Source organism: Vombatus ursinus, unplaced genomic scaffold (assembly GCF_900497805.2).
Source record: "Vombatus ursinus unplaced genomic scaffold, bare-nosed wombat genome assembly UNPS02014794.1, whole genome shotgun sequence".
NCBI lineage: Eukaryota > Metazoa > Chordata > Mammalia > Diprotodontia > Vombatidae > Vombatus > Vombatus ursinus.
Genome location: NW_020954572.1, coordinates 3,241,857 through 3,264,293, shown reverse-complemented (window position 1 = coordinate 3,264,293; position 22,437 = coordinate 3,241,857). Strand labels below are relative to the sequence as shown.

Here is a 22,437-nt window from a genome sequence, read left to right as displayed (position 1 = left end):
GTTACAAAGTTGGGATTTGGACTTTGGCACTATGACTCTAAATATAGTGTTTTTTTGTCTGCTGCTATCCTGGGATGTCTCTGTTTATCTCCTCAATTTCCAGGGAACTTTGACTCTTTCCTTTGTCCCTATCACATTCTACGTTGTATGGTACAACAGAAATATGGTCAAATTTAGATTCATAAGGATGAGGGTCAGATATCAACTCTACTACTTACTCGCTGTGTAACTTTGGGCAAGTCACTTAACTTATTTAGGCCCCAGTAAGGACCTGATGGTCCTGTGAGGTCCCTTCTGGCTCTAAATATAGGATGCTCTGATTTCTTCTTACTTCTACTTGTATCATCCTTATCTATAGACATACCATATCCCCTCTGTAGTTTGAGAAGAGGGATGGTTTCATTATTGGGACTGACTCATTATTCTCCGGTATCTAGTACAGGGTCATGTTTATAGTGGATGCATAATAAGTATTTGTTGAATGCCGCGTCAAAGTGGCATGGCATCCTCTATGAAGGACTAGATGTTTTTGGTGGAATAGTCTCTGTCTCTTAAACAATTTAATTAGTGTATAATTAAACTTAAAAATTGATCTCTTCATCTCACACTGTTGCGCTGGCTCCATTATTAAGGCAGTGGTTGGTTATTTTTAAAAATAATAGTAGTTCAAATTTTATATAGTGTTTCATGGTTTACAAAGTGCTTTCCTAAATGGAGATAACATCAGAAAATCAAAACGATAGTGATCGCTGGCATGTGCTGGATTTGGCATCAGGAAGGTCTGGGTTCAAATCCTATTTCCAAGGCTGTATGACTATGCACAAATAATGTATAATTCTTTGAACCTCAATTTCTCATCTTTAAAATAGGGCTAATGATACTTATAGTATCTGTCCCAGAGAGGGTTATTGTGAGGTTCGAATGAGATAATACATATAAAGCTCTTTGCAAAATTTTATAAATTTCCGTTATCATTATTACTATTATTATTTATCACATTTCCCCCCTGAGGCAGGCTTTACCCAAACTGCTTCAAGACAGAAGGTATCCTGATTTTTCATATAGAAGAAGGAGTCCACAGGTAGACAGTGTGGTGTAATTAAAAGAGCTCCAGAATAAGAATCAGTAATCCTGGGTTGTAGTCCTGGCAAAGTCACTACCTTGATGTCCTATCAAGGTAGGCTAGGTGCCCAATGGTTAGAATGTGGGCCTAGAATTAGGAAGATCTGAATTCAGATTCTGTCTAAAGCACTTATGTGTGACCCTGGGCAAGTCACTTAACATCTGCTTGTCCAAGTTTCCTTAACTTTAAAATGGGGATAATAACAGCATCTAACTCTCAAGTTATTGTGAGTATCAGAAGAGATTATATTTTTAAAGGGTGTAGCACAGTGCCAGACACATAGTAGGTAGGCACTACATAAATTCTTGGAGGCAGCTAGGGATTAGATGGAGTGCAGAGCCTGAAGTCAGGAAGGTTCATCTACCTGAGTTAAAATCTGTCCTCAGCCACTAGCTGTGTGACCCTGGGCAAATCACTTAATTCTGTTTGCCTCAGTTTCCTTATTTATAAAAATGAACCAGAGAAGGAAATGGCAAACTACTCCAGTATCTCTGCCAAGAAAACTCCAAAAGGGATCACAGTGGATGTGACTAAAACAACTCAACAACAATAAAAAAGACCCCAGCTTATATTTATTCCTTCCCCTTACCTCATATTGGACATATCACTTTCAGTTTTTTTGGAACTTGGTTTGCCCATCTGTAAAACTAGGGGAAGAGGGTAACATCTGCTCAGTCACTCTGTATGTGTATGTGTGTAAGGATAAAGGAAGAGAAAGTGCATAGAAGTACCCACAAAACTATTTTTGTTGTTGTTTGGTCGTTTCAGTCATATCTAACTCTTTGTGACCCCATTTAGAGTTTTCTTGGCAAAGACACTGGAGTGGTTTGCCATGTCCTTCTTCAGCTCATTTTACAGATGAGGAAACTGAGGCAAACAGGGTTAAGTGACTTGCCCAGGGTCACATCGCTAGTAAGTGTCCGAGGCCAGATTTGAACTCATGAAGACGAGTCTTCCTGACTTTGGGCCCAGCATTCTATCCATTCCACCACCTAGCTGCCCCCACCCAAAAAACTACAAAATGCTATAAAAATAAATGTCAGGCATATCATTCTATTACCTTTCATAGCCCTGTCCAAAATGTTTATGCTTTATTTGGTGTTCTAAGTAGATAGCTTTCCTTGCTCGCTGCCAACCCTCTGTGGGTAAAGAAGGGAAGGACAGATATCAAGGAAGATAATCACTCAGAGAGGCTACTGGGACTCCCCAGAGTATGTGTTTTCTCCTGTCTCTTCAGGGCCCTTTGTTTCCCCCAATTATCTGATTGCCTCCTTGTAACTTAGTCAGCTGTAGCTCTGATTCTGTCACCTGATTTTCCCCAATGCATGTTTCTTCACCAGCCATGAGTGGTGGGTGTATGTGCAGAAGGGAGATACATGCTGCTGAGGGCGTCAGCTCTGCAACAATGAGAGCCCCAGCTTGGAGGGAGAGGGATGTGGGAGTGCTGGAGCCTCGGTGAATCACAAGCCCCTTCCCAAGATCATTGCCCTGGGCCAGGAGCATTAGATCTCTAGTCCTTCAGAGCCTAAGTGGGGAAATTCTTACCAGACTCAACAAGAGATGAGGTGAACAAGGCCACTGCTCTTCAGAGTTTACCTGGGAGTGGGTGGATGGGCTTAACAAAGTGACCTATTAACTCTTCTCCCTTTTGGATGATGCTTTACGGTTGGCAAAATACTTTCACAGACCATACCTTATATCTCTTGATCTTCACAACAACCCTATGAGATAGGAAGGACATAGATTATTCTTCTTCTCATTTTTACAGAAGAAGAAACTGAGACTCAGAATTGCCAATGGACTTGTACAGACCCGACGCTTCATCCCTGATCCTCTGTTTTCTGTTTCAGTATTCTTTCTACTATACTTTCTATCCCCTCTGGCCTAAATCAAACCTGTAATGTGTGTGGGGAGGGGGTATGGAAAGGAATCTGATTCTATGCCTCTTTGATCTCTCCTTTCTGGTTTATTATTACCTCCTGGACTGGGAAAAATGTGTTTTTCCTATGTGACAAATGTAACATGTCATTGTAGTTTAGCTTGGGCATGTCCATTCAAACAGGGCATATCTATAGAGCATTGTTCTTGTGAGCCGCCATCCCTACATCCGTGGTTCTAGTGCAATTTTCAATCAAGTTGATCAGTGAAAACACTAATATTAGACAGACACTAGGCATCAATTCTTCTCCTTTTATGATTGGGGAAACCGAGGTACCAGAGGGGTGAGTGAACAGTAGTATGGCCTAAACACAATCTCTTGTCCAGCCTTCCAAGCCCTGTATCAGCGCCATGAGAGACAGCAAGGGTATGGGGATGAATTTGGTCCAGAGAATCAGAAGATTGAGGTGCAGGTATCATCTCTAGCCCTTACTAGCTGTGTGACCTTGGCCAACTCACTCCACTTTTGAGTTTCTTCTGTAAGATGACTATGGTTAGTGCAATTATTAGCTTCTTCAAAGGGTCATTGTGGGGAAAAGTACTTTGCAAACTGTAGTCCCACAGAAGCATGAGGTGTGGCAATAGTAATTATTATTAGATGATATCTATTGGCTGAATTGATCCAGTAAGTAGGTATTGAGTGCTTATTGTGGCTCTGACCTGGGAGAAGTATGACACAGTCCCCTCTACGAGTTTGTTGTTGTTGTTGAGTCATTTCAGTCATATCTGACTCTTTGTGACCCCCTTTGGGGTTTTCTTAGCAGAGATACTGGAGTGGTTTGCCATTTCCTTCTCCAGCTCCTTTTACAGATGAGGAAACTGAGGCAAACAGAGTTAAGTGACTTGCCCAGAGTCATACAGCTGATAAGTATCTGAGACTAGATTTGAACTCAGGAAAATGAGTCTTCCTGACTCTGGGCCTGGCACTCTATCCACAGCAACACCTAGCTGCCCCGGGAGTTTAGAATCTGCCATATTAGGCTGAATAAAGATTGTACTTTTCTCCCCAAATCTGACTTGTATAAAGCCTGGATGTAGCTTATTGTTGAAATTTTTCAGTATATACTCGTATTATGTCCATTTCAAATAGATCTTGTTTTAGAAAAGAGCTAAAGGCAGTATAGGAGTATAGGGCAATATAGCGAGGCCACTTAGGTGGCACAGGGGATAGAGTGCCAGGCCTGGAATCAGAAAGACCTGAGTTCAAATCCAGCCTCAGATATTTACTAGTTGTATGACTCTGGGCAAGTCACTTAATGCTTTTTGCCTCAGTTTCCTCATCTGTAAAGTGAGCCGGAGAAGGAAATGGCAACCCACTCCAGTATCTTTGCTCAGAAAACTGCATGGACAATATTGGGGTGCTGTGGTCCACAGAGTCACTAAGAGTCAAGCACTGCTGAATGAACAACAACAAAGGCAGTATAGTTATTGCCTTTACTCGAAATGCCAATCATTATTGTCTGTATTTGAACCGGCACTGAAGTTAGGACGACATCCATAATCAAATAATAAGGAAGACGTTAATGATTGATTGGACCAGATGATAAATGCTGTAGGAATTCAAAAAAGGGAGAGGTCAGTGTGGGCAGCCTCTGATAGCCCCTCCTCTGGGTAGTATCATGGGCTTCTTGCTTTAGATGTGAGTCATTTATAAAGATGAAAGGGAAGAAGTCATAGGATCAGAGATATCCAGTGAGTATACTAAGAGACCTTAGAAGCCATCTAGTCCAATCTTCTAATTTTACAGATATGGAAACTGAGGCCCAGGCTGGTTGAGTGAGTTAAATGATTTGCCCAAGGTCCATCAGTGATGGAATTTGAACTCAAATCCCTTTAACTCTGGGGCCAGTGTTGTTCCCTTTGTACCACATTAACAAAATCACTCAAATGAACACCAAGGTGTAGCAGTATACCCAGCGTTGTACATCACAGAGTTTGCTATCTTTTATCATTTGAATTTGCAACCATCCAGGGGTGTGCTGGAGCCAGTTTGTACTGGCTCATTAGAGCCAATGGTTAAATTTTTACGGTGAGTATTTACAGAGGAAACACAATAAATCAGGACTTGATTTATTGCCTTGTTAATTGTCTAGGCTTAAGAACGTAATGGAGAAAATATTAATAATGCAGATTAAACTTAACAGTGTGTTGTGGGCACATTTTTTTTTCCTGGGATGCTATTAAACATTTTACCAGCACATCCCTACAACTGTCCTTCAAGGATGAGTGACTCATAGGCCACTTCTTCTGTGTAGCCCACTCTGAATACCCCTCCCTGCCCATTAGAAATGATCCTTTTCGCTGAATTCTATTTTGGATTTCTCTTATGCATTGTCACACTTTTAGTTGAGGGCAGAGACTATGTCTTATTTCACTTTGAATCCCCCCTCAGTGCCTGGCACAGTGCCTTGCCCATTGGAAGGTAGGGAGTGGAGAGAATCTTTCCAGTTCCTCAGCAGCTCTTACTCCCTCCTTTACCCCCATCACTTATATATCCCTCCAACAAACTCTCTCCCGTGGATAGAGGGCTGGGCCTGGAGCCAGGAAAACCTGAGTTCAAATCCAGCCTTATACACTTAAAAATATGTGAACCTGGACAAGTCATTTAACTCCTGTTTACCCCAGCTTCCTCATCTGCAGAATGGGGATAATACTTCTCGAGGTTGTTGGGAGGATCAAATGAAATGATTGTAAAGCGCTTAGCACAGTGCCTGGCACATAGTAATTGCTATGTAAATGTGAGCTATTATATTTTTCACTGTTCAACAGCATCTCTACCAGGATGTACCTGCTCATCCCTCAGATTCCAGCTCTCAACTGGATCATAGATTTAGAGCTGGGAAGAATTTTAAAAATCATCTAGTCCAGCCCTCTAACTTTGAACAGATAAGGAAACTGAGTAACATACCCGAGGTTACACAGATAACAAATCAGCATCAGGATTTTAATGTCCTTCACTTCTCTTCAACCACACTGTTCTTCCTCCCCAGCACTGAAGTCATAGCCTTCTCCTCCTGAATGCAACTTTCTTCCTCTTTTCTCTATTTCTATATAGTGGAAACCATCATCTTTAAGCCAGTTTCCCAGACTCAAAATCTCAAAGTCCTCTTTGGCCCTTGTCTCTTCCCTAACATCTAATTGATTCATTCTGTCATATTGGACCTCCAAAGCTTTAAAGGGGAACAACCTATATGGAGACAGGGCCTGCCATCCCTGTACCCCAAAACTAACCATTGGCAACTGTCACTGACGAGCACTTATTAATGCTAGGATACATACATATATGCCAGGTAAACTCAGGAACCCCAAGAATAGCAGTCCTCACCCGGACCACCAGCCCTGCTGTGGTCCAGGAGAGCAGCTGTCATGGGGAGGTGACCTGCTGCAGCCTCTGCCTCCTCAGCAACCACAGAGCTATTGAAGATAAGAAAAAAAAGTTCTCACCCCCAAGTGCATGCATTTTTTTCCTGCTTCTCACCCACCTGGGTTAAGTCCTAATCACCTCTTGCACTGAATATTGCAATACCCACCTTGTCTTCTTACTAACAGGCCCTCCCTTATCCAATCCATCCCTCAAACAGCTGTCAAAATAACCTTCCTGATTGGGAGGGGGAGGGGAGAATAATTCTGTTTAATGGGCATTAGGAATACTCTCACTACCTGCCTCTGCTTCCAGCTTCTCTATTTTGCAGCGGGGTTGTTAAGGGAAAAGCACTCTGCTGGTCCTCAGATCACTATATAAACCGGAGGAGTTGGTTGTTATTCATTCTCAGGTATTCTCAGAGGAATAATTGTGCCATTCCTCTGCTCAAAAACTCTCAGTGAATGAGTAAACATATGGAAAAGCATTTTTTTTTTGTGAGGCAGTCAGGGTTAAGTGACTTGCCCAGGGTCACCCATCTAATAAGTGTCAAGTGTCTGAGGCCAGATTTGAACTCAGATCCTCCTGACTCCAAGGCTGGAGCTCTATCCAATGTGCCACCTAGCTGTCCCTGGAAAAGTATTTATTAAGCACTTAATATGTGCACAACTGTGTGCTAACTTCTGAGATACAGAGAGAAAAACAAGACAGTCCCTTCTTGGAAGAAGCCCACATGGATTGTGGGAAAGAGTGGAAATGACACGTAGAGGAAATTTCAACAGCCAGTCAGATGGAAAAGCCCCATGGTTCTTAGGGCGCAATAGCAAAGCAGATGGTAATGTCTCCTCTTCAATGTGACTTCTATAGATAAAACCATATGTATTTCTAAAGTGGAGTCCCTTGACAGTACCCTTTGCAGAGTGAGAATTTTCTTGTCCTGCTGTTCAGTAGTGGCAGCTGCTGAAGGGGCAGGGGCTGTGGAAGGCAGAAGTAGTTGACAGGTCAGTTCTCCACAAGGATCATTCCCCTACATCATGGCCAGGGGAGCTGGGCGTAGCAGAGTTGATAGTTGATAGTCTGGAAGGGGGTTGCTGTTCTCAAGGTTCTTGGGTTTACCTGCCTGTTGGTGACAGTTGACTGGTGTTGATGAAAGCAGCAATGGCAGGGCTTCTCCATAAGGGATTAATCCCCTTGGTAATAGCTGTGGGGGCCAGGCTAGAAGCAGGGCCCTTGGTCAGGAGATTGGAAGTAGGGATTGCAGTTCTTTGGGCTCTTGGGCTCTGGGTCCTGGCATTTAACAGTCTCATCTCTATCTTATTTTATACCTTTTCCCTTAATGAACTGCTTTGAAGACATGGAGTGTGTGTGTGTGTGTATGTGTGTGTGTGTGTGTGTGTGTGTGTGAGATTGTTCCTTCCAGGAATGTATTTCTAGTAAACACTGATAAAGCAAAGTGAGATATTTTATATGAAAGCATACAAAAAGGGCAGTGAGGGCAGGGACATTGAGCCACTTCCTGTTATTTGGAATCTCTTGTCAAGTGCATCTCCTTTGAGGGGCTGGCAGCAGCTTTAGAAGAAAACTGAGAGGCCTTAAAAGATGTAGGGTTAAAAGCATCTGATAACCGATTTGGAGTGCTTTCGGGAACACACTTGTGAGGGCATGATAAGAGCTAAGCATCCTGTTGAAACATTTCTGGCTCTCCCTACCTGGAAACATTTCAAGGTTCAATCTTTGTTTGAACGGTGGTGGCAGAATTCACAACATTTTAAAGACTGGACGCTGTAGGGACCGATGTTCATAAGAGAAACAATGAACTGGGAGGGAATGTTTTTTCACCTTTAATCCTAGATTTAGAGGTGGAAGGAGCCTCCGAGAACATTTAGTTCAACCTTCCCTCTCATTGTATAGATGAAGACAAAGTCTCAAAGAAGTTCACCGACTGGCCTCGGGTGCTTTAGATCACACAGGTAGTCAATAGCAGAGCCAGGAATCACCCCAAATCCATCCCTCTGTGCCACATTGATGTTGGTTCTAGTTGGAGCTGGAAAGGACTTTTTTTTTTTGTTTTGTTTTTCTTTTGCCTTGCCAATGATCTGAGAGGTTGAAGGAAACTAAACTTATCAGAAAAGGTCCACTGTTTGCTACCTGAATCCCCAAATTAACTGTTATCATGAAACAACTTTATCTGTCAGGCCAATTTATACAATGCTGATGTAGAATCATAAAATATCATAGCTGGAAGGGACCTTACAGGTCACTTTCTTAACTCTATGTGTGTGTGTGTGATGGACCCTGTTGGCAGTCTGATGAAGTCTGTAGACGCACAGGATGACAAAGGAAACCCATTATATTGAAATAGTTCCTAATCCAACCCTGTCATTTTACAAGTGAGCAACTGGAGGCCAGAGAGGGGAGGTAGCTTGTCCAAGGTCACACAGGGACTAAGTAGAGAGGCCAGGATAGGGATAGCATCACTCAAAAAAGGAGGTGATCAGGCTAACCTGAGAGGAACAGTAGAACTGTAACTTAATTGATTCTTCTGTGGTAGAATGTTGAAATGTACGTGTCCAAGAGCAGATTGGGAAGTGGGTAAGGAAGAGATGTGAAGAATGGGTGAACTTGAGTAATGATAAACTGCAAGGAGTGGAGATAGAGGTGAGGAGACATGATCAGAAGTCACCTTCTGGCTTCTTATGATTTGGGAGTGGCCTGGTTCCAGAGCATTTATAGATCCAAAGCTAAAAGAAGCAATTGAGGGTGACCCCACTCATTTTAGAGATGTAATAGATGGAGCCCAGAAAGGCCAAGGGACTAGTCCAGAGTCATGCAGGTAGATAAGAGGCAGGATTTGAAACCAAGCCCTGTAAATCTAGAGTCAATAGTCTTTCCATTGCCTCACTCAGAAAGTCCTGGTTTGGGATGGCAAATGTTAGACCACTTGATTTTGGCTGTTCCATGAAAGCAAAGCCTCATATAGAAGAGGAGGGAGAAGTGCAGCTTCCCCAGAGTGGTCTGCAGCTGCCCTCCCTGAGGAAACTCTGAAGAAAGGAGAGTTATTTCAACTAAAACTTAGGCAATTCTAGCTTAGAAAAGTACCATGTTGGGTGGGACACCCCATGCCATTCTCTCAGATTACATATCATATTTCATCTCAGGAAAGGTGTCACATGTACAACTTAAAAATCATAGACCGTAGCAATAAAAGCTGGAAGGGACCTTAGAGATTAGGGCCAATTCTATTATTTGACAGAGCAGAAAACTGAAACCCAATGAGCAGATGTGATTTGCTAGGATGACACTGTTATTAAGGGGTTGGATCTAGGTCTTTTGAACCCAAATTTACTACTATATCTCTTTATGTGGGGGATTTTTAAATGGCAGTGTTGCCATAAGAACTATTGTAGATAGGCAATATTTTCTTCCACCAACTGAAATGAGAGAATAGGTAGTTACTTTTTTTTCTTTTTCTCTTGGAATGTTGTCTTAATTGGGATAAAATCAACTGTAAGTCAAGAGACGTGGACCTTAGTAGTGGTTCTGTCACTGATTTGCTATGCTAACTTGAGCAGGTCATTTCCTTTCCTAATTTTCCCAATATGTGAAACTGAGGGAGGCAGAGGGGTAATATGGCATAGTGAAGATGGGATTTAGAGTTAGAAGATGCAAGTTCTCTGCTGCTTACTACTTTGGGTGATTTGGGACAAGTTGGTTAATTGCTCTAACTCTGTTTTCTCATCTGTAAAATATGGAGATTAGAGTAGAACATTCTAAGGTTCCTTTTAATTCTAAATCTTACCACAATTAGATGATTTCTTCACCTTTCCAGGCTATCATTCTATAGTTCCAAGTAGATTGTGAGTCAGGAGACCTGGGTTCTTATCCTGTGTGATCTTCACCTCTGGGCCTCCACTTTCTTATCTGTAAAATGAGTCTGGACTATATGACTTCCAAGCTTCCTCCCTGCTCTCTAACAGTCTATGGTCCTAAATCAAGGTAGAAAAAAGGAAGGTGATATAAATTACAAGGTTCAGGCCCTAAAACTTAACCTAGGTGACTCTCTGATGTGTGTGAAATGCCTGTCCATTATAGCAGTAAAAGCATCCACGTGGGTTGCATTTCTTAGTATGTTTCTAATACCGATTTGTTTGCAATCAAAATTTTTTTGCCTTATCCAAACTATCAGTGCCATCTGCTAGCAATCTCCCCAGCTTACAGACCCATCTGCTAACCACCAACTTACAGATTCCCTACTCCGACTGCCATGTTGCATACCTCCCTTGATTCAGAGAGCTCCCACTCTGTTTGCTTCAGAACCCTGAGAAGCATTTCTCACAAAGCTAAAAATGGAAATCATTAAATATTATCATGTGTTGTCTGAGGTGGACCAGATCCAGACTTGAGTCAATTGAGTACTATTAGAAAAGTAAAAACAGTGGAAGGAGGATCTTTTATTAAGTCATCACCCATTATTAATTAAATTGGCTGTTCAGGCATAATATTTTATGTATTTGAAGTGTGAAGTATATTTGAAGTATGAAAAATAAATGGACCAGGATAATTTGCTGTTCCTGATGAAAGAGCAGATGCTACCTTTTGAAACGAAAGGAACTGAAGGTCACTGGAAAGCCTGGAGATTCTGAAGAATAGCTATAGTCTGGGTAAGAGCCCGTTGCTGATAATTGAATCATTTAGCATGCATTTATTAAGCACCTACCAGGCACTGTGCTATGTTTCTGGGAATGCAGAGATGAAAACAAAATAGCCCTTGTCCTCAAGGAGCCTATACAGGGTTTCCCAAAAGCTTTTAAGGCTTAAAAGTACACTCATTGGGACAGCCTGTATTCTGTTGGGGGGGCGGCGTACATGTACATGTATAAAGAAATATGAAATTTATACAAAGAAAGTAAAAAATAATGTCAGGGGGACACTAGCAGCTGGAAGTGATCAGCTTCCTGCAGGAGGGGACACTTGAGCTGTGCTCTGAAGGAAGCTAGAAATTCTAAGAGAGGATTCAAGCAGAGAATGCATTCCAACTATGGAAGAGAGTCCATGCTCTCTTCCAATGGGGATAGGAGGCCGGGTGTCATGTATGAGGAACAGCAAGGAGGCCATGTTAGCTTCAACATAGAGGGTGAGAAAAGGAATGCTATATCTATCAGAAACCTAGAAAGAGAGATTAGAGCCAGTATTAAAGACTTCAGATGCCAAACAGAGAAAGTTCTATTTTCTCATAGAGGCAATATGGAGCCACAGTAGCTTTTTGAACAGAGGAGTGATAATGGTCAGGACTGCATGCTATAGGAATATTGGTTTGGGGGCTATGTGCAAGAGGGAATGAACAAAGGGAGAGACCTGAGGCCCTGAGGCCGTCATACGTTGGAGTTGCAACTTGGTGTTGCCTCATAAATTGTTGTTGGTTTAGTTGTGTCCGAGGCTTCATGACCTCACTTGGGGTTTTCTTGGTAAAGATACTGAAATAGTTTGCCATTTCCCTCTCCAGCTCATTTTACAGATGAAGAAACTGAGGCAGAGTTAAATGACTTGCCCAGGGTCACACAGCTAGTATCTGAGGCTGGATTCGAACTCAGGAAGAGGAGTTTTCCTGACTCCAAGCCCATGAGCCACCTAGCTTCCCTGTTGCTGACAAGACTGAGGATTAAAGAAAAATAGTAACTTATCCAGAGTTACTGTGGAAGGGGAAAAATGCTTCACCAAGCAATAGCAGAATCATTCCCAGTACCTGGAGGAATGCTTACTAGCAACCAGTGCATCTTATTCATTGACTATCCAAGGGTAAAGAGAAAACAAACATCTCCTAAGATCACGGCTGCACAAGTGAATAATTAGGCTTTGGGGACTTAGTGAAGACTTCAGTTCTCAGCCAGTGGAGAAGTCTCAGAGCTGCAAACTGAATCAGATTGCGTTGATGCTTGGGTGAAGGCAGGTGAATTTGGTCCTGTGGGTGAGGTGGGCCATGTGGTTAGCTTGTTAAACTGGTTTGTGGCATTTGCTAGAAGCCAGCTAATTTTGGTTCTTTATTTATTTAATTTTTTACCCCCAATTACATGTAAAAACAATTTTTAACATTTGTTTTTTAACTTTTTGAATTTTAAATTCTCTCCCTCCCTCCTTCCCTTTCCTTCTCCTCACTGAGAAGGCAAACAACTTGATATAGGTTATACATGTGCAGTCATGCAAAACATATTTCCATATTAGTCATGTTGTAAAAGAAAACACAGACCAAAAAAAACCTACAAGAAAAATAAAGTTTAAAAAAGTATACTTCAGTCTGCATTCAGACTCCATCAGTTCTTTCTCTGGAGTTGGATAGCATTTTTTCATCATAAGTCTTTCAGAATTGTCTTAGATCATTGTATTGCTGAGATTAGCTAAGTCATTCAGAATTCTTCATCATACAACATCGCTATTACCGTGTACAGTGTTCTCCTCGTTCTGTTCATTTCACTTTGCATGAGTTCATGTAAGTCTTTCCAGGTTTTCTGAGAGTGTCCTGCTCTTTATTTCTTACATAGTACATTAATAATTTCATCACAATCATGTACCACAACTTGTTCAGCCATTTCCCCAATTGATAGGCATTCCCTCAATTTCTAATTTTTTGCCACCACAAAAATATTTTTGTACATAGAAGTCCTTTTCCTTTTTGTTTTTTTTTTATCTCTTTTGGATACAGACCTAGTAGTGGTATTGCTGGGTCAAAGGTCATATGCTTGATTTTATAGCTCTTTGGGCATAGTTCTGTATTGCTGTCCAGAATAGTTGGATCAGTTCACAACTCCAATGACAGTGTCTCAGTTTTCCTACATCCCCTCCAACATTTGTCATTTTCCTTTTCTATCATATTAGCCAATCTGATAGGTGTGGGATGGTACCTCAGAGATGTTTTCATTTGCATTTCTGTAATCAATAGTCATTTAGAGCAGTGCTTCTTAAACTGTAGGTCAAGACCCAAAAATTGGCAACAGTAAAAGGTTTCTGAATATGCAACAATCAAAAATTAATTAAAAATCAAATGCATAATGAATCCAATGTGTTTCTCCCTGTGTTGCATTGTGCATCTTTTCTGCAGCCTTGGTTCTGAACACAAAGCATGCTCAGTTTGCACTACACATGCCCTCAGGCCACACAATGCCAACAAATGCTGCCAAAACGCAAAAAGTGGTTGCAAGTGGAAAAAGTTTAAGAAGCCCTGATTTAGAGCTAGCTAATTTGAGTTCTTATCCCTGGAAAAGAAATTTTGTTCCCTAGTTATTTTTAATTAATTTCGATGGTCAGAGGGCTTTTTTTTATTGCAAAGAGACCTGGTAGGGTCATGTAACAGGGTATCAAACTCAAATAGAAATGGGGATCTCTGATCCATACATAAGGATCCCTGATGGCTTCGTATTACTTAGTTTTAAAAGGTAATGTTATCTGTGTTTTATTGTATTTTTATTTTGTTAAATATTTACTAATTAATCTAGTTCAGGCTGTAGTTGAGAGTATTGTGGGTCCCCATATTAGACATCCCTCACCATCATACTTAATTTTACATATGAGGAAATTTAGGAACCAATACCCAATATTACACTGGTAGAAGTAGTCAAGTCAGGCTTGCAATCTAGGTACACCAATTGTAAATCTAGCAAGCAATCAGTGAACATTTATTAAGCACCTACTATGTGCCAGTTGATTAAAAAACCATTTATTGAGAACCTACTATGTGCACAAGGGTAGTCTTGATTCTGACCCCGACTGGCTATGTTTGCCCTGAGCAAGTCATGTGAAATCCCTCAGTACCCTAGATAGCTCTCTGAGACTATTAAGTTGCAGAGAAATTGCTTAGTAGACTCAGTTTCCTCCTCTTAGAGTTTCTTACACCAATGAAATCCCAGTCCAACCCCTATCCCTGTTATGTATCAGGCACTGTGTTGGCATACAGTAAAAAAACAACAACAACAACAACAACAACAACAAAATCTAAGTTTCAAATTCATTTCTACTGTATGGTACCATCTCTTATGAAGAGCTCCAGGAATTTTCACATATGCCATTTATTTTTCTTCTTTTCCTGTGAAATAGGAAAGAACAAGTATTTTTGTTTCCTTTTTCTTTTAACAGATGGAATGCATATAGAGGTTCAAATGCTTGCCCAAGATCACACAGGGCGTAGATTGTGTCCTAGAACCTTGACTTCTCAACTAGAATCCCATGCTCTAATACATGGTCCATGGGTCACAACATGACCCACGACATTCCCAAGTGTGGTACAAACCAGATTAAAATGTAGTTCCTATTTGATCTTAATGTGATGATGTGGTAATAAAAAATGTATCAACACATGTGGTTTTCTGAGTCAACATGCAGTCCCCAGGCCCTGGTTTTTGTTTGAATTTGACACCTCTACTCTAGCCTATTAGAAGATGCTCCTGTTCTTTGTGGGTGATTAGAACTTTGTGAGAAGAGTTCTAGAAAGAAAGGACAACCAGCAGCTAGAAGGCATCTTTTGTGTCCTGGGGTGAGGCAACAGCATTCAGGACTGAGAAACCCCATGGCAGCCTTCCCTCTAGCTTCCCCATCTTACTATAGACACTCTGAATCCCATTCTGTCCCTGTGAAATAATTTTTCTTCCAGGTTTGAAGAGCAAGAAATAAGATGTCAAGAATAAAAGCTCTTCTCTCTGATATTAAAATTAACCCTCTCAGTATATAGAACCATAGCATCCTGGGACAGGAAGGTGGCCTTGGGAGAGAGATCCACTTTGAGGTAGTTTCAACCTCGGATTACCTTGTGTTATAGATATCTCAGTACATTATCTCACCTTTCCAGTGTGTGGGGAAGCCTCGGAGGTCCAGGGAGTATCTTCTGCTATGTTAAAGTACCAACTCAAGTCAACAAGCATTTATTAAACATCTACTGTGTGTCAGACACTGTGTGAAGTGCAGTGCTGGAGATATATAAATTTCTGGTGGACCCAGTCAGCACTTTTTTGTGATTTTTTTTTTCTGTTTTCATTCGGCAGCATATGAGTAGAAGCAGTGAATGGTGGGAGTAATTCACTGCGGAGGCTTGACAGGGCAAGATTGGAGCTACACTAAGGGCACAACAGACTTCAGAGTAAAGGGCAGAATAGAGTTGAACTAGGTCACCAAAGCACAAGATGGGGAAGGGAAGAGAGTGTAGCCAGTATAGGGGTGATGGTCTAGGAAAGAACTGAGGGCTGAAAGGATTGGAAATCTTGGTAGGGACAAAGAATATTGCATTCTGGGGTATGCAAGGATGAGGGAGACGTGGAATGACAACAGATTGTGATCAGATAAAAATTTCAGAGTTCACAAACATGGAAGTGGTGCATTTGTGGGTAAGGGCAAGACCGAGGGTAGGATCATCTCTGTGGAGGTAGAGTAGAAGAGTAGGTCATGGGAAATGCATAAGCTGAGTTCATACATTTGAGGGAGTATCAATATGTACTATGTAAAAAACTGGTTCTGTGACCTTAAGCAACTCACTGGACTTTTCTGGGCTGCCTTATCCATAAAATGAAGGAGTTGGACTAAATCTGGAAGTTCTTTTACCTTTTTTTATATCAATCTGGTGAAGACTTTGAACCCCTTCTCAGGATATCACATAATTGAAGTACTTACTGAAATACAGCTATTAATTATTGAAATATAGCTTATATTGAAATACTACTATTAATAATAATAAAAACATTTATTAAGCACAGTGCCAGGTGCTGTGCTAAGTGCCAAGTATACAAAAAGAGACAAAAGATAGGCGCTCACAATCTAATGAATCAAAATAACATTTTTTTTAAAAGTTCACAGGCCCCAGGTTAAGAACTCTTGAATTAAATGATCTTTCTCTAAAATGGCTTCCAATTCTAAATTCTATCTTTCAAGATCATGTCCAGATGTGAAAGAATTTGATTCTATAAACAAATTCAATTCTGGCCTCAGTTTTATACACACTGTATGGTTAAGTTGGTTAACTGGTCAGTGTTCCAGACAACTCTCTGACCCAGTCAGCACTGTTTTGTCCACCAGACATTTATATATCTCCAGCACTTCACACAGTGTCTGGCACATAGTAGATATTTAATAAATGCTTGTTGACTTGAGTTGGTACTTTAACATAGCAGAAGTAACTCTGTTACTAATTTCCAGAGGAATCTTGGGTGAAAACCAAGGTCTCTATTTTCTCATTCATAAGAAAGAACCTCTTAGGGTTCATAAGATCATAGGAATTAGTTCTAGAAGGGAAGAGATTGTCAAGTCTTGTAAATGGACTTAAATATATCATGCTGCCTCACAGTCATGTATCACCATTCTCTCACCTTGAATTTTAAAAGACGAGGACATTGAGATCCAGAAAAGGAAGTGACTTGCCCAAGGTCGCATTAGTAATAAAAATCAGAGTCTAGATTCAAAGCTAGGTTCATTTGCTTCCAGAGTCAGTAGTCTTTCCACAACCACAACATGGTGAAGTGGTGGATAATAAGGCAATTTGCAAAGTATTCAGTGTTACATAAATGTAAGATGGTATCCTGCCAGCTAAATAATTCCATTTTCTGTAACCTTTGCTCAAACTCTCTATCCTCTTAATCACTTCTGAACCTCCTCCATTCTCCTTGACTTGTGTAACCTAGGACTATGTGGTCCCATCTTTAGGAAGACTGTGTCCAGTGCAGAACATAGTGGGAGGTTTGTTTCTTTCAATTTCATACTACAGTGTGCACTGCTCTCTTTTATTTATTTATTTTTATTTATTTATAGAGGAGGTGGTACTTTTTTTTGTTTGTTTTGTTTTGTTTTTAGGCAATTGGAGTTAAGTGACTTGCCCAGGGTCACACAGCTAGTAAGTGTCAAGTGTTTGGTCTGAAGTCAGATTTGAACTCAGGACCTCCTGACTTCAGGGCCGGCGCTTTATCCACTGCGCCACCTAGCTGCCCCCCACTACTCTCTTTTAAACCACAGGGGTCAGTTGTCATCTACTATGACCAATGAATCTACATATGTTTCCTCTAAAACACAAATACTTCACCCCTATCCTATTTATAGATACCACCTTCTACATTATGGCAACCAAATTTATTATACATTTCATAGCAAGAAGATATTAAGTTCCTACCTAGTTTCAAGGTCACAGATCCACCGTCTTTAGCACTTTTATTTCAGGCTTTTGATTCATATTCAAAAATGTCATTTTAATGACCAAATTTACTCCTGACAAAGATAAGAAAACATACCTGAAGTGGGGGATGATGGAAAATTGCACTTACTAGGTTGATGTGTTGTTTTTATGGAAATCCTTTTTTTTCTCCTCTGTTAAAAGGGATGGCCCTCTGGTAAGGGAAGGTAATATTCAGAAATGAAAATTATGTAAAAGAAAAAAATTAATAATTTAAAACAATTCATTAAAAATTAAAAGTATTTTAAAAATATTGATAAGAATAATCAGGAATTAATGGAATTGGAAGCTTGTTCATTATGTGGTATAGTGTCTAGATCAGGAATCAAAGCCTTGTAGCATCTAGGACAGGGCCTTGAACATAGTAGACCTTTAGTTAATGTTTCTTTGTTTATTATGGTCCAGACTTTTACTTCATTGATGTAGGGAACTCCAGCTGGGGAAACTTCCTCTCACAGGGTGGAAAACAAGTTCAGCAACTTACAGAGGTTGCCTGGAGAGGGCAAGGGCTTACCTAAAGTCACAAAAAAAGCTGGTATAAATCAAAAATGGGACATTGACTCAAGGCCAGCTCTCTGCCTACCTCTGTACCTGCCACCTATCCTTGAATGTGTTTGGAATGACTCCTAATTCCAGTTCCTCCACTGGGTAATCTTATAACCTTGAACAAGTCATTAAACTCTCAGAGTTTCATTTTCATCTTCATTCTCATCTATAAAATGGGCACATAGATAATATTTTCCCAGCAGTCCTCAGGGAGTGGTTGTGAGGATCAGTTGAGATTATGAATATAATCTACTCACATGTCAAGTAGTGTTATATGAAAAAGATACCTGGTGTTTTTTTCAAGAGGATAGAAATGGACTTTTGTTTCCTTTCCATCTCATTTCCTGCCCTTCTATAATTCCATTCCTCTGGGGAGACCCTATATAGAGCCAGTAAAGGGCTTCAAGTCTTAGCTAAAATGTTACCTTCCATGAGAATCCTTTCCATTCCCAATTAATGCTAGTAGTGTCTTTGTTAATTATCTTCAGTTATATATATGTATATATATATATATATGTGTGTGTATGTATCTATATGTGTGTGTGTGTGTATACACTATATATATATATCCACATGTATATTTGTTGTTGTTATTGTTCAGTTGTTTCAATTGTGTCCTACTCTTTATAACCCCATTTGGGGTTTTCTTAGTAAAGGTACTAGAGTGGTTTTCTATTTCCTTCTCCAGCTCATTCTGCATCTATATGCATGTGTATATGTATGTGTACTTATATATATATAGTTTGCACATAGTCATTTGTTTCCCCCTTAGACTGAGTTCCTTGAGAGCAAGGACTATCTTTTGCCTTTCTTTGAATCTCCAGTGCTTATTACAGTGTCTGGCACATAGTAGGCACTTAATAAATGTTTAATAACTGACTGTCATGGGTGTTACACAATGCAACAAAATCACAGAATTTCAGACTTGGAAGAGATATCAGCAGCCACCTAATCCAAGTGGTCCCCAATATAAAATCTCACTGCATCTGAGGTTTTCAAATTTTCTAGGCTTATAGTCCCTTAGCTTCTCAATAATTTTTTTCATGGCAGTCAGGCCAAAAGAAATACCTAATATTTTGGTTTATTAAATATTAGATCCAAACAACTTAATAGCCATTTGAAAAAATAATAAATATGAATTTTTTAAAAAAATATTTTATTTCATTCTTAAGCAACTATAATTACTTACTAATGGTATATATGTGCTTGTTTGGATGCTGTACAATTTCTCAAACCTTGGAATCAAATTAGATACAGCCACCCTCATTTCCTGTTCCACATTGATTTTCTGGAAGCACTTGTTTTTTTATCACAGAAACCGCCGCCACCACCAAAACACAACTTTGCAAAGATATGAGGTCACAAATGAGAAAGTTCAAAGAGTTACTGGTATGGTCAAAAGCACAAGTACACAAAAATATCTCAAACATTAGAAAATTTCTTGAAAAAGAATGTAGCCTGACCTAATGTTAAAACTGAACAACCTCAATGCTGGCATAATGTTCTACAGATATTGAGTAGCATTCTGTTTCCCTCAAATATATAAAAATATCCTGAGACTTCACAGTTTGGGAACTGCAGTTCTAAATTATACCTCATAGAGAGTCATAGGGAGCCCACTACCTTCCTGAGGTATGGTCTGTTACACTTTAGCATAGTTCTAATTGTTGAGAGCACTTAGGTGGTGCAGTGGATAGAGCGCCAGGCCTAGAGTCAGGGAGACCTGAGTTCAGATGTGGCCTCAGACATTTCCTAGCTGTGTAACCCTGGGCAAGTCACTTAACCCTGCTTGCCTCAGTTTCTTCATCTGTAAAATGAACTGGAGAAGCAAATGGCAAACCACTCCAGTATCTTCATCAAGAAAACCCCAAATGGAGACACGAAGACTCGGGCACAGCTGAAAAAAGACTAAAAAACAAGAAATTGTTAGGTATTTTCTTGACATCAAGCTTAACTTTGTCTCTTTCATCTTCTACCCATTGCTACTAATTTTGCGTCCTGGGAACAATCAGAAGAATTCTATGCCCCTGTCTACATACCTTCAAATACTTGGAAACAGAGGATAGGCAATATGACGTGGTAGAAAGAACACTGAATTTGGGTTTGGAAAACCTGAGTTCCCCACTATTTACTTGATCTTGAGCACTTTGCCTTTTCTAGGTCTCAGTTTCCTTATCTAGAAATTGAGCAGGTTAGACTGGGTGACCTCTAAGGTTTGGTTCCTTCTAGCCCTAATCATGAATTTGATTTATTCTAGGGCTTAGGGAAAGAGCCAAAAATTTGAGTTGCGTTGTTTTAAAACTGTTTTCTTCTGTTGAGGGAAATATAGTACTGGGAGGAAGTAGAAATTCAAGGTGGAATTGAGAGAATACCAATGCAGGCGATTAATGGAATAGATAGAATGATTTATAAAGACAGATTAAAGGCGCTAAGTAGCTCTGGCTTTCCTAAGCCCCAGTGAAAGAAGGGATATGTTAACAGTGCAAACACCAGAGAGTGTTTAGTGATAATTTTGCAGCATAGGAGTGACCTAAAGAGAGAACGAAATCAAATCGAGGGAAGAAAAAAAAAATAAGCTGGCCATACAAATAGGGCTACAGTTGAATCCCAGAATTCTGGGAAAGCCACCCCCAAGAAAATGGACAAAACTTCCATCACCTGGGATATTTCAATTAGATTGGACAAAACACGGGAGGATTTATTATAGAGAGCCATCTGTGCCGGTAGGGGAATGAACCGAATGCCCTGTTAAACCTTTTTCAGCTCTAATTTCTGTGGCTTTCTTCTGTGGACCAGAGCTGGAGCAAGCCACTGGAAGGACTGCTTTGGAATTTCTCTGAGCATTTAAACAGATTGCTTTCTTTGTCTTCTGAAAATCCCAATGCTATTTGATATGGTGACTATCAAAATGGCTTGAGGACTTAGACTAACCCCCTAGAAGGGGTGGGGGATGGGGAGAACGCAGAGAGAGGGTGCCAAGGAGCAGTAATCTGTTTTATTCATGCATCCCTTTGGCAATCTGTTGAAGCCAGTAGACTCCTCTGAATAATGTTCTTAAATGCGTAAAATAAGATACATACTATTACACAGGAAATCATTTTTATTGAAATAAAGATGTAATTTTTTCATCCAGGTTTGCAGACATCCTTACCCCAAATCTATCCATCAATCCTTTGGGGGGGGTCTTTGGATCCCAGGTTAAAAATCCCTACCCTAAAGCTAAGAGGGAATTTAGGGGCCATATAGTTAAACTTCCTAGTTTTCTATTGGAGAAGACTAAGGCTTTTCCTAAAGAAAGAGGGAAGGGCAAACTCACACTAATTGGCAAGACCCCATTTGTTGAGCTGATTTTGCTACATCTGTCCCATAGAATATGTACCCCAAACGCATGGTGACTTATTTTTCCAATTTGACAATTTACCTCTACGTTTTTTCATTCCTAGCTCCCTTCAAAGCTTAGTTCAAGTACTTCCTGTTACAGCAAGCTTCTCCTGATTCCCAGGTATTCCACCCATAACCAAAAAGTATTTTGTATCTATTTTGCATATATTTTATTTGCATATCCAAGTACTTATTGTTTCCTTCCAGGGGAAGGCAAGCTCCTTAAGAGCAAAGTCTTTTGCTTTTGTCTAAGTGTTTCCAGTATCTGACACGTGGTAGGTTTTTAATACATTCTCACTTTAGTTGAATTGGTGGAAAAAAGAAAAACATCCCATAATCAAGTGCACATAAGTATTTACTATGTACCTAGATGAAACCATCAGTTTCTGCCCCAAAGCAACCTATGAAGCCAAGGAAAGCAAAACCAGGGACATAAAACAATTAGAGGCTTCCACACGACAGGAGATAAATACTAGAATGTGTACTTTGTCGAGCAGTTTGGGGAAAAGCCTGAATTTGGGTCCAAGTTCGGGCAGTAATTTGCTCTGTGACTGGCTGAATTACTTTCCCTCTCTGGGCTTTTCATCTATGAGCCTCTTCATCTATAAAGTGTGGGGGCTGGAGTAGATGGCCTTTTAGGTCCCTTCCAGCTCCATGATTCAGTATTTATCCTTATTCCTCTTCAATCCTAGAATAATGAAAAATTAGGAATTATATTAACCTTTCTGGTTTTTGAAAATGGAAACAAAACTATTATGTAAATATAGTATGTAAATATTTCTAGTCAAGAAAATCTACAGATTTCTCCAGTTGTCATTTTCTGTTTCAAAGATGAGTTTCTCTTTCTCTGACAGCATCATTCCTGTGGGTGACACATGTGGCCCTTTATTGCCT

The 22,437-nt window shown here is 40.3% G+C and overlaps 1 protein-coding gene across 2 annotated transcripts in view; it reads left to right on the top strand.

The window, feature by feature from the left end:
• SLC24A4 (solute carrier family 24 member 4) overlaps positions 1-22,437 on the top strand; it is a 275,977-nt gene that overhangs the window by 7,812 nt on the left and 245,728 nt on the right. The gene's annotated exons all lie outside the window — the stretch shown is intronic.